Source organism: Bombina bombina, chromosome 5 (genome assembly GCF_027579735.1).
Source record: "Bombina bombina isolate aBomBom1 chromosome 5, aBomBom1.pri, whole genome shotgun sequence".
Lineage (NCBI taxonomy): Eukaryota > Metazoa > Chordata > Amphibia > Anura > Bombinatoridae > Bombina > Bombina bombina.
In genome coordinates this window covers 388,250,135-388,263,101 of record NC_069503.1, presented here as the reverse complement: position 1 = coordinate 388,263,101, position 12,967 = coordinate 388,250,135, and positions in this window count along the sequence as shown.

The window sequence follows — 12,967 nt, the reverse complement described above, 5'->3', positions numbered from 1 at the left end:
CAAACTCCCCATTTGCACAAGGTTATCCCAAGCTATTCATGTCCCATTCCTTGTCCTCACTGATGTCACTGCACGTGCAATCACTTCCTGAGGTAACAGAAAATGCTCCACCCACAAGATGCTCCTATTATATTACTGCACTGAGGATGCTGCCTGTATCTGTGTGTCCTGCTCCCTGGCCGGAGAGCACAGGGTACACCAGGTTGAGCTGCTGAATGAGGCTTCTGAGAAGAAGAAAAAGAAACTGAGAAATGTTCTGCAGAAACTGACCACAAAGAGAGAGGAGACTGAGAAATGAGCCCAGAGTCTGCAGAAGCACAGAGGGGTGCAAGAGAAAGCAGCTGGTATAACAGAGAGACTCACTGCCCTGATTAGGGACATCAGGAAACAGCTGGAAGACCTAGAGAAGCGAGTCCTGAGTGAGATCACCCGGCAGCAGGAGCAGGTTTTACTCACAATCTCTGATCTGATCCAGCAGCTGGGAAAAAGAGAACGACGAGCTAACCAGGAAGATTTGTCACATTGAGGAGCTGTGCAACATGACTGACCCATAAACTGTCCTACAAGAACAGGAATTACACAGAGATGAGGTGCTTGGTCGGTCCTCCTACTTCCAAGTTCCAATTTGGGGCACTGCGTGTGCAATCTAATGTGCCACCAGATAGGAGTGGTGTGTTAACTATTACTATTCTTATCAGTTTAATCCCTGTTACGTGTCCTATCAGGGGACGTGTATATGGCATCGATTTTAGGAACCCGGAGATGATTTTAGGAACCGGAAGATGGAAAAAGATGCTTGGTCGGTCCGGCCACGAGATAGATAGATACATAGATTAGATAGATAGATCAATAGATGCAATAGATACATTTGATGATAGATACAATAGATAGATTGATAGATTTGATAGATAAATAGATAGATTTTAAAGATAGATAATTTCCCAGACAGAGAATTACAAGACGGGCGGTCTGGGACCCATGGTAAGGTTCCCAGAGGCAGTTGCGGCGCCCGAGTCTCTGATTAGAACAGAGCACTCTGTTTATCTGCCCGAAATCGGAACATTCTTTAGCTTTTTAGCCAAATGTCCGTCTGCCAAATGTCCTTCTGCATTTTGTCAGAGCACCGCATGCAATCTACTGTGCCACCAGATAGGAGTGGTGTGTTAACTAGTACTATTCTTATCAGTTTAATTCCTGTTACGTCCCCTATCAGGGTACGTGTATATGGCATGGATTTTAGGAACCGGGAGATGGAAAAAGATGCTTGGACACCCAGTACAGGTCATTCTCCTTCAGCCATTTTATATGAGGGTCCCCTACCCTTAACAGGCTCGACAGCATGAAAGACCCCATATGCCATGACTTCCTTTTGCACAATCGAGTACAGGTATGGCATCGATTTTAGGAACCCGGAGATAATTTTTTGGAACCGGGAGATGGAAAAAGATGCTTGGACACCCAGTACAGGTCGTTCTCCTTCAGCCTTTTTATACGAGAGTCCCCGACCTTCAACAGACACGACAGCAGGAAAGACCCCATATGCCATGACTTCCTTTTGCACAATCGAGTACAGGTATGGCATCGTTTTTAGGATATAATTTTTAGGAACCGGGAGATGGAAAAAGACTACTACAAATTTGGGGCACTGCGCATGCAATCTACTGTGCCACCAGATAGGAGTGGTGTGTTAAATAGTACTATTCTTAGCAGTTTAATCCCTGCTATGTGCCTTTTTTTTGGTTTGGGTTTTGAAGCCACAGTGCAGCACCAGAGGCCAGAAAAATTAGGCATGTACACATGCCTGAAAAATTAGGTATTGTTGCAGCTGCTGCTGTAGCAGCGTCCAGAAAAATTGATGTTTGTTTGACAGTTAGAAAGTGCCCTAAAACATTGCGGCTTGAACCCTAGTTGTTGGCAGATAAGTCACGCAAGTCATCCGGCATTCGAAGATAAAATACAGCAGCGTGTGGACCATTTTTAGCCCAAGGCAGCTCATCTCATCAGGCCTTTTTTACTTGAATGTATCGCCCAATGTCAGTCCCTTCGGGATGCATCCCTTATTCATTTTAATAAAGGTGAGGTAATCAAGACTTTTTTGACCTAGGCGACTTCTCTTCTCAGTGACAATACCTCCTGCTGCACTGAAGGTCCTTTCTGACAGGACACTTGAAGCGGGGCAGGCCAGAAGTTCGATTGCAAATTGGGATAGCTAAGGCCACAGGTCAAGCCAAGTAGTCAAGGGATTCATCGCTCTTCAGAGTGTCGAGATCTGCAGTTAAGGTGAGGGAGTCTGCTACCTGTCGGTTGAGTCGTACTCTGAGGCTGGATCCCGAAGGGCTGTGGTGATGCATAGGAGTTAAAAAGGTCCACATGTCCTCCATCAACAACACGTCTGGAAAGCATCCTGTCCTTGCCAGCGTGGTTGTGGGAGGAGGAGTATTACTTTCACCTCTTCCCCTGTTAGATTCCCGTTGTGCTGTGACATCACCCTTATACGCTGTGTAAAGCATACTTTTTAATTTATTTTTGAACTGCTCCATCCATTCCGACTTGCGGGAATTTGGTAACATTTCAGTCACTTTATGCTTATACTGGGGGTCTAGTAGCGTGGACACCCAGTACAGTTCGTTCTCCTTCAGCTTTTTTATACAAGTGTCCCTCAACAGGCACGACAGCATGAAAGACCCCATTTGCACAAGGTTGGATCCCGAGCTACTCATGTCCCGTTCCTCATCCTCACTGATCTTACTGAAGGTATCTTCTTCCCCCCAGCCACGTACAACACCATGGGTACGAGATAGGTGACAACAACGAGCACCCTGGGATGCCTGTTGTGTTTGGTGTTCCTCCTCCTCCTCAAAGTCACATTCCTCCTCTGACTCCTCTTCCTCAAAATCCTCTTCCTGCGTTGCTGCTGGTCCAGCAAGCGATGCTGATAAGGCTGTTTCTGGTGGTGATGGTGACCACAACTCTTCCTCTTCATGCTCATCTACGGCCTGATCCAGCACTCTTCACAGGGCACGCTCCAGGAAGAAAACAAATGGTATGATGTCGCTGATGGTGCCTTCGGTGCAACTGACTAGGTTTGTCACCTCCTCAAAAGGACGCATGAGCCTACAGGCATTGCGCATGAGCATCCAGTAACATGGCAAAAAAATTCCCAGCTCCCCAGAGGCTGTCCTAGCACCCCGGTCATAAAAATACTTGTTAACGGCTTTTTCTTGTTGAAGCAGGCGGTCAAACATTAGGAGTGTTGAATTCCAATGTGTCGGGCTGCCGCAAATCAAGCGCCTCACTGGCAAGTTGTTTCATCGCTGGATATCTGACAAGTGCGCCATGGCCATGTAGGAATGCCTGAAATGGCCGCACACCTTCCTGGCCTGCTTCAGGACGTCCTGTAAGCCTGGGTACTTATGCACAAAGCGTTGTACAATCAGATTACACACATGTGCCATGCACAAGCACATGTGTCAACTTGCCCAATTTCAATGCCGCCACCAAATTACTTCCGTTGTCAGAAACCACTTTGCCGATCTCCAGTTGGTGCGGAGTCAGCCACTGATCCACCTGTGCGTTCAGGGCGGACAGAAGTGCTGCTGCGGTGTGACTCTCTGCTTTCAGGCAAGTCAACCCCAAGATGGCGTGACACTGCCGTATCCGGGATGTGGAATAGTACCTGGGGAGCTGGGGGGGGGGCGTTGATGTGGAGCAAGACGCAGCAGCAGAAGAGGACTCAGCCGAGGAGGTTATGGAAGAGGATGGAGTAGGAGTAGAGGAGGTGGCAGCAGGCCTGCCTGCAAGTCGTGGAGGTGTCCTCAAAGCCACATTCCTCCTCTGACTCCTCTTCCTCAAAATCCTCTTCCTGCGTTGCCGCTGGTCGAACAAGCAATGCTGATAAGGCTGTTTCTGGTGGTGATGGTGACCACAACTCTTCCTCTTCATGCTCATCTACGGCCTGATCCAGCACAATTCGCAGGGCACGCTCCAGGAAGAAAACAAATGGTATGATGTCGCTGATGGTGCCTTCGGTGCAACTGACTAGGTTTGTCACCTCCTCAAAAGGACGCATGAGCCTACAGGCATTGCGCATGAGCATCCAGTAACATGGCAAAAAAATTCCCAGCTCCCCAGAGGCTGTCCTAGCACCCCGGTCATAAAAATACTTGTTAACGGCTTTTTCTTGTTGAAGCAGGCGGTCAAACATTAGGAGTGTTGAATTCCAATGTGTCGGGCTGCCGCAAATCAAGCGCCTCACTGGCAGGTTGTTTCATCGCTGGATATCTGACAAGTGCGCCATGGCCATGTAGGAATGCCTGAAATGGCCGCACACCTTCCTGGCCTGCTTCAGGACGTCCTGTAAGCCTGGGTACTTATGCACAAAGCGTTGTACAATCAGATTACACACATGTGCCATGCACAAGCACATGTGTCAACTTGCCCAATTTCAATGCCGCCACCAAATTACTTCCGTTGTCAGAAACCACTTTGCCGATCTCCAGTTGGTGCGGAGTCAGCCACTGATCCACCTGTGCGTTCAGGGCGGACAGAAGTGCTGCTGCGGTGTGACTCTCTGCTTTCAGGCAAGTCAACCCCAAGATGGCGTGACACTGCCGTATCCGGGATGTGGAATAGTACCTGGGGAGCTGGGGGGGGGCCGTTGATGTGGAGCAAGACGCAGCAGCAGAAGAGGACTCAGCCGAGGAGGTTATGGAAGAGGATGGAGTAGGAGTAGAGGAGGTGGCAGCAGGCCTGCCTGCAAGTCGTGGAGGTGTCCTCAAAGCCACATTCCTCCTCTGACTCCTCTTCCTCAAAATCCTCTTCCTGCGTTGCCGCTGGTCGAACAAGCAATGCTGATAAGGCTGTTTCTGGTGGTGATGGTGACCACAACTCTTCCTCTTCATGCTCATCTACGGCCTGATCCAGCACAATTCGCAGGGCACGCTCCAGGAAGAAAACAAATGGTATGATGTCGCTGATGGTGCCTTCGGTGCAACTGACTAGGTTTGTCACCTCCTCAAAAGGACGCATGAGCCTACAGGCATTGCGCATGAGCATCCAGTAACGTGGCAAAAAAATTCCCAGCTCCCCAGAGGCTGTCCTAGCACCCCAGTCATAAAAATACTCGTTAACGGCTTTTTCTTGTTGGAGCAGGCGGTCAAACATTAGGAGTGTTGAATTCCAATGTGTCGGGCTGCCGCAAATCAAGCGCCTCACTGGCAGGTTGTTTCGTCGCTGGATATCTGACAAGTGCGCCATGGCCGTGTAGGAATGCCTGAAATGGCCACACACCTTCCTGGCCTGCTTCAGGACGTCCTGTAAGCCTGGGTACTTATGCACAAAGCGTTGTACAATCAGATTACACACATGTGCCATGCACGAGCACATGTGTCAACTTGCCCAATTTCAATGCCACCACCAAATTACTTCCGTTGTCAGAAACCACTTTGCCGATCTCCAGTTGGAGCGGAGTCAGCCACTGATCCACCTGTGCGTTCAGGGCGGACAGGAGTGCTGCTGCGGTGTGACTCTCTGCTTTCAGGCAAGTCAACCCCAAGACGGCGTGAGACTGCCGTATCCGGGATGTGGAATAGTACCTGGGGAGCTGGGGGGTGCCGTTGATGTGGAGCAAGACGCAGCAGCAGAAGAGGACTCAGTTGAGGAGGTTATGGAAGAGGATGGAGTAGGAGGAGTAGAGAAGGTGGCAGCAGGCCTGCCTGCAAGTCATGGCGGTGTCACCAACTCCTCTGTAGAGCCAGGCATTCCATGCTTGGCAGCCATCAGCAGGTTTTGCAGACCAGCTATCAGTGGTCAGATGGACCCTTGCCCCAACACTGTGTGCCAGACATGCCATTACTTCCTTTCGCACAATCGAGTACAGGTTGGGGATTGCCTTTTGTGAAAAGAAATTTTTGAACGCCTCAGACTCCACCAGCTTGTATGGTAAAAGCTGGCGGGCTAAGAGTTCAGACAAGCCAGCTGTCAGACGCCGGGCAAGGGGGTGACTTGGTGACATTGGCTTCTTACGCTTAAACATGTCCTTGACAGACACCTGACTGTGGGCAGATGAGCAGGAACTGCTCCGGAAGAGAGACGGATTGGCGGATGGTTGAGAGGGGGCAAGGAGCACAGCAGTGGTTGACGTGGCTGAAGATGCTGGACCAGGAGGAGGATTGCAGCTTTGAGTTTCTGTGCTGCTTGTCCTCATGTGTTCATACCATAGGCGTTTGTGATGTGAGATCATGTGCCTTCGCAAAGCAGTTGTACCTAAGTGGGTGTTGGACTTCCCATGACTCAGTTTCTTTTGGCACAGGTTGCAAATAGCATTGCTGTTGTCAGAGGCAGACACATAAAAAAATGCCACACTGCTGAGCTCTCCGATGACGGCATTTTGATGGTGGCAACAGCATCCATTGATTGGCGTGCTATCTGGCTGACCCCGGATGCCGATGCATGCTGTCTGACTGTGCCACTAGCTCCTTGTGACGACCTCCCCCTGCTTCCAACTCATCTCCTCCTCCTGCTCCTCTCTGTCTCCCCATCTAAACTTTCCCCCTGTTCTTCTTCTCTTCTACCGGGCGCCCACGTGACATTCACGGATGCATCGTCATCATCAACCCCTTCACTTGTATCTGACAACTCAACAACGGAAGCAACGGCGGGTACAACATCATAATCATCATCACACCGTGCGTCGTCCATGTCTGTAATGCTGCCTGACTGAGACATATCGCAGTTATCTACATCCTCTGTCAATGATGGTTGCGCATCACTCATTTCTTCACACTGAGGTGTACATAACTCCTCTGACAGATCAAGTGAGGTGACTGTGGTGCTAGTGTCAGTGGTGGAGGCAGGTGGGCGAGTGGTAAGTTCAGAGGTGCCCGAAGCTAAGCTGGAGGAGGATGGTACGTCAAGGTTACGAGCGGAAGCTGTAGAAGATTGGGTGTCCTGTGTTATAAAGTCAACTATTTCATCAGAACTTTTCGTGTTCATGGTACGTGGCCTAACACTGGGCATTATTCTATGGCCAAAGGTAATCACAGCACCACGACCACGACGGCCCCTGCGGGTTGGCCTGCCTCTGCCTCTCATTTTTTTTCCGATTAGTGCTACTATGCGTGCAAGCTACTGTGAGTGGGCTCAGTATACGCTGTGAGCCTGACACAAAAAAGCAGACTGATGTTTCAAAGTCAAAATAGTATTTTTATTTTTAAAATGTACACTTACACTACTATTAAACAAGATAATATGAGTGGTGGCACTGGACAAGTGGGCACAGTATACGCTGTGAGCCTGAATGAAAAAAGCAGACTGATGTTTCACAGTCAAAATAGTTTTTTTTATTTTTAAAATGTACACTTACACTACTATTACACAAGATAATATGAGTGGTGGCACTGGGCAAGTGGGCACAGTATACGCTGTGAGCCTGAAACAAAAAAGCAGACTGATGTTTCACAGTTAAAATAGTTTTTTTTTTTTTAAATGTATACTTACACTACTATTAAACAAGATAATGTGAGTGGTGGCACTGGACAAGTGGGCACAGTATACGCTGTGAGCCTGATACAAAAAAGCAGACTGATGTTTCACAGTCAAAATAATTTTTTTATTTTTAAAATGTACACTTACACTACTATTAAACAAGATAATATGAGTGGTGTCACTGGGCAAGTGGGCACAGTATACGCTGTGAGCCTGACACAAAGAAGCAGAATGATGTTTCACAGTCAAAATAGTTTTTTTATTTTTAAATGTACACTTACCCTACTATTAAACAAGATATGATTGGTGGCACTTGGCAAGTGGGCACAGTATACGCTGTGAGCCTGACACAAAAAAGCAGACTGATGTTTCACAGTCAAAATAGTATTTTTATTTTTAAATGTACACTTACTCTATTATTAAGATAATATGAGTGGTGGCACTGGGCAAGTGGGCACAGTATACGCTGTGAGCCTGACACAAAAAAGCAGAATGATGTTTCACAGTCAAAATAGTTTTTTAATTTTTAAAATGTACACTTACACTACTATAAAACAAGATAATATGAGTGGTGGCACTGGACAAGTGGGCACAGTATATGCTGTGAGCCTGACACAAAAAAGCAGACTGATATTTCACAGTCAAAATAGTTTTTTTATTTTTAAATGTACACTTACACTACTATTAAACAAGATAATATGAGTGGTGGCACTGGGCACAGTATACGCTGTGAGCCTGACACAAAAAAGCAGACTGATGTTTCAGAGTCAAAATAGTTTTTTAATTTTTAAAATGTACACTTACACTACTATAAAACAAGATAATATGAGTGGTGGCACTGGACAAGTGGGCACATTATAAGCTGTGAGTCTGACACAAAAAAGCAGACTGATGTTTCACAGTCCAAATAGTTTTTTTATTTTTAAATGTACACTTACACTACTATTAAACAAGATAATATGAGTGGTGGCACTGGGCAAGTGGGCACAGTATATGCTGTGAGCCTGACGCACACGCTGGCAGTGGCAGGCTGGCCTGGCAACTGCAATGAAATTACACTAGCACACTGATGTAAAAGTTTTTTTTTTAAAAATGTACACTACTGTTACACCAGATATGACTGGTGGTGGCACTGAGAAAGAAGGCACAGTATATGTTGTGAGCCTGACACACAGGCTGGCAGTGGCAGGCTGGCCTGGCAACTGAAATTAGATTACACTAGCAGACTGATATAAAAGTTTTTTTTTAATGTACACTAATGTGACACCAGATATGAGTGGTGGCACTGAGCAAGTAGGCACAGTATATGCTGTGAGCCTGACACACAGGCTGGCAGTGGCAGACAGGCAACTGCTATTAGATTACACTAGAAAACTGATGTAAAAGTTTGTTTTTTTAAATTTACACTACTGTTACACCAGATATGACTGGTGGTGGCACTGAGCAAGTAGGCACAGTAAATGTTGTGAGCCTGACACACAGGCTGGCAGTGGCAGGCAGGCAACTGCTATTAGATTACACTAGCAGACTGCTGTAAAAGTTTTTTTTTAAAATTTACACTAATGTTACACCAGATATGAGTGGTGGCACTGAGCAAGTAGGCACAGTATATGCTGTAAGCCTGACACACAGGCTGGCAGTGGCAGGCAGGCAATTGCTATAAGTTTACACTAGAAAACTGATGTAAAAGTTTTTTTTTTTCTTAAATTTACACTACTGTTACACCAGATATGACTGGTGGTGGCACTGAGCAAGTAGGCACAGTATATGCTGTGAGCCTGACACACAGGCTGGCAGTGGCAGGCTGGCCTGGCAACTGAAATTAGATTACACTAGCAGACTGATGTAAAAGTTTTGTTTTTTTAAATGTACACTAATGTTACACCAGATATGAGTGGTGGCACTGAGCAAGTAGGCACAGTATATGCTGTGAGCCTGACACACAGGCTGGCAGTGGCAGGCAGGCAACTGCTATTAGATTACACTAGCAAACTGATGTAAAAGTTTTTTTTTTTTTAATTTACACTACTGTTACACCAGATATGACTGGTGGTGGCACTGAGCAAGTAGGCACAGTATATGCTGTGAGCCTGACACACAGGCTGGCAGTGGCAGGCTGGCCTGGCAACTGAAATTAAATTACACTAGCAGACTGATGTAAAAGTTTTTTTTAAAATGTACACTAATGTTACACCAGATATGAGTGGTGGCACTGAGCAAGTAGGCACAGTATATGCTGTGAGCCTGACACACAGGCTGGCAGTGGCAGACAGTCAACTGCTATTAGATTACAAAGAAAAAAAAAACACTGATGTAGCCCTAAAAAGGGCTTTTTGGGGTGCTGTCCTTACAGCAGAGATCAGATGAGTCCTTCAGGACTGTAGTGGACACTGAATACACTAGCCTAGCTATCGATTTCCCTATTAAATTAGCAGCAGCTACACTGTCCCTCCTCTCACTAGCAATGCAGCTTCCGAATGAATCTAAAACAGCTGTTGTCCATGAGGTGTAAGGGTCTGGGAGGGAGGGTCTGCTGCTGATTGGCTGGAATGTGCCTGCTGACTGTGAGATACAGGGTCAAAGTTTAGGCAATGATGACGAATAGGGGTCGGAACAAACATCGCATATGTTCGCCCGCCGCTGCGAACCCGAACAAGCTATGTTCGCCGGAAACTGTTCTCCGGGGAACTGTTCGCGACATCACTACCCCCCAGGCGGAGGCAAAAAAAATTGTGAAGATGGGGGAATTATAGTCATGCTATATATGTTTGATGCTGTGACTCTGCACTCTGAGGGGATTTATGATCATACATCGGGCTTTACCCATAGTTGGATTACCCAATATCTGACTTTACCCGCAACAAATATATTTAGTACCATGCATCTGCATATGTTCACCTGGTTCCTAACAGCTAAGCAGACTATAGAATATTAGCACAAATCAGGAGCACCAGACCATCCGTTTATAAAAAAATTAAAAAATTAAAAGTTACAGGACGTAACCAAACGCTTTGGGTAAGTAGCATATGCAATGTACATTGTGCTAACGCATTTCTGCATTAGCCGTAGTCATAGCTTAATGAAATGAAATGCATACACCACCTTTAAAAGACCTACTTTACATTGATAGATTAATTAAAATTTGAACCCTGCTTACTGATTGGTTTTTAAGTCTGCTCTATTCCCTAGATAATCCACATAGTAATTGAAAGTTATGCGTGCCATTTAATCCCTTTCTGACCTCTCATTGAAATGTGGGGTAAAGTTTCAAACCTCTTAATACATTAAATGTCACATTTTAATTAATAGTTGAATCAAAATGTATCCTTAATTATTTGAACCTGTATATATTGGACTTTGTTGTTTTGAGGTATCAAATTTATTTAGGCAACGTTACCAAATGCACTTATGATTTTTATGCTGTAGAAATTTATTTATTTTGCTATTAGACTTTAGTCTAATCAAGTTTATAGTAATCGTGCAAGGTTAAATTACCTTTAAGAGTAGTTGTTTTTATGTTTTGTTTGTACTGTGTCAGTATGTATTAAACATTGTCTAATTTGAATTAATTTATCATAAGTAGAAACCACAGTTTGATACAACTTCACAAAAACACGTAATAAATAAATTTTGAGGAAAAGTACATAGACAAAACTGTCAATCGGAGCATTTAGTGCCACTCTATATGGTTAGTAATTTAACCTAATATTTGTGCCTCTAAGACTTAGACTTTTATATATATATCTCATGATATCACATAAATACAAATTCTAATGCCCCAAATTAATGGTATCAAATGTGTGGATAGATAACTGACCACATATTCTTGCAAAATAAACCACTAAATATCACTTTTTAACATTTTTAGCACTAATAATATATTACATCATATTGTGAGTTTAGTCCATGGGGTGTTCTGGTCTTGAGCTTATGTATCCAGAAGACCTCTCTAAGTGCCAATCTCGACTCTCTGGTTACACCTCCCTTGCTATAAACTTTTTCAATAATAGTCCATCTCATGGACTCAGGGTTTTTGCAATGGTACTCTTTATAGTGTTGAACTAATGGCGTGGTCAGGGAACCATTTTTAATGCTAGTAACATGTTCCCTGATTCTTTCACGTACCTCACGTGTAGTGAGACCTGCATTTTGTAGGTCACAAAGGGTACATATCAGTAGGTATACTGTATATGAATCTCTACAGTTTAGACACATTTTGTGTCTAAACATCTCTCCTGTGGCAGAGCATCTAATACCATCCCCTTCTTGTAAGAACTCACAAGCTCGGCAAGTTATATTACTGCCGTGGTAAGTACCTCTAAATCTTAGCCATGAGCTCTGAGAGGATATCGGAGTTGGCAATCTTGTAGGGGCTATGTGATTACCTAATGACATACCTTTCTTAAATGTAAATCTAAACCCTTGGCGTACAGTTTCTACTTGTTTCTCATTATCTTGTAAAAGTGGTAAGTGTTTCCTTATGATATTACATATCTCGTGGAATTGGCTGCTATAGGTCGTTACGAATGTGACTCCCTCCTCTGAACCTGTTTGCTTGCTCCTATCTTTTAAGAGATCAATTCTATTTGTTTTGTCTACTGATGATTTAGCTCTATTGATCATCTTGTTAGTGTATCCTCGACTTCTCAGTTTGTTAGACAAAATTTTGTAATGTTTGTCACATGACTCATCTGCGCTACAATTGCGTTTGAGCTTGGTAAATTGCCACTTCGCAACTGATCCAAAGTCTCTCTTGGGATGATTGCTGTGTGCATGTAGAAGAGTATTCCCTGTTGTGGGTTTAATGTACACTTCTGTGTGTATTTTGTCATCATTTCCCCTCCAATAATTTTACATCCAAATAATTGATTTCTCTATTGTTAAATTCTTAGGTGAATCTAATCTCTACATCGTATGTATTCAAAAGATTAACAAATTAACTGGCACTATTACTGTCTCCCCTCCATATACAAATCAGATCATCTATGAATCTGCGATAATAAATGATATCCTTGAGGGGATCTTCACATCCATACATGTGGGACAGCTCCCACCACCCCAGGAAAATTTTGCCCCCATGACTGTCCCAAATCTATGGAGGTAGAAGTTCCCCTCAAATGAAAAGTAATTATGAGTCAAAAGAAACTTTGTGACTCTCAATATGTATGTCCTGAATGATTCAATGACACAAACTCTTCTGTTCATAAAGAATTCAATAGATCTTAGTCCCATAGCAGAGAAAGGTAACATTAACAGAAAGTGAGGCTGAATCACAAGAAGAATACTCTGGAGATGGGTTCAACTCAGGGGAGGAAGAAAGGATAGATACTAGTGCCATAACATTTGCACAGAAAATACAAGTAGTGAGACCAAAGGATAGCAATCATGTTTATAACTATGACCCCTCTAAAGATAGGCCAGGTGAAGCCCCTAAGTACCAAGCAACCCCTTCTACCAGTAACACTGTAGTAGGTATCTCAAC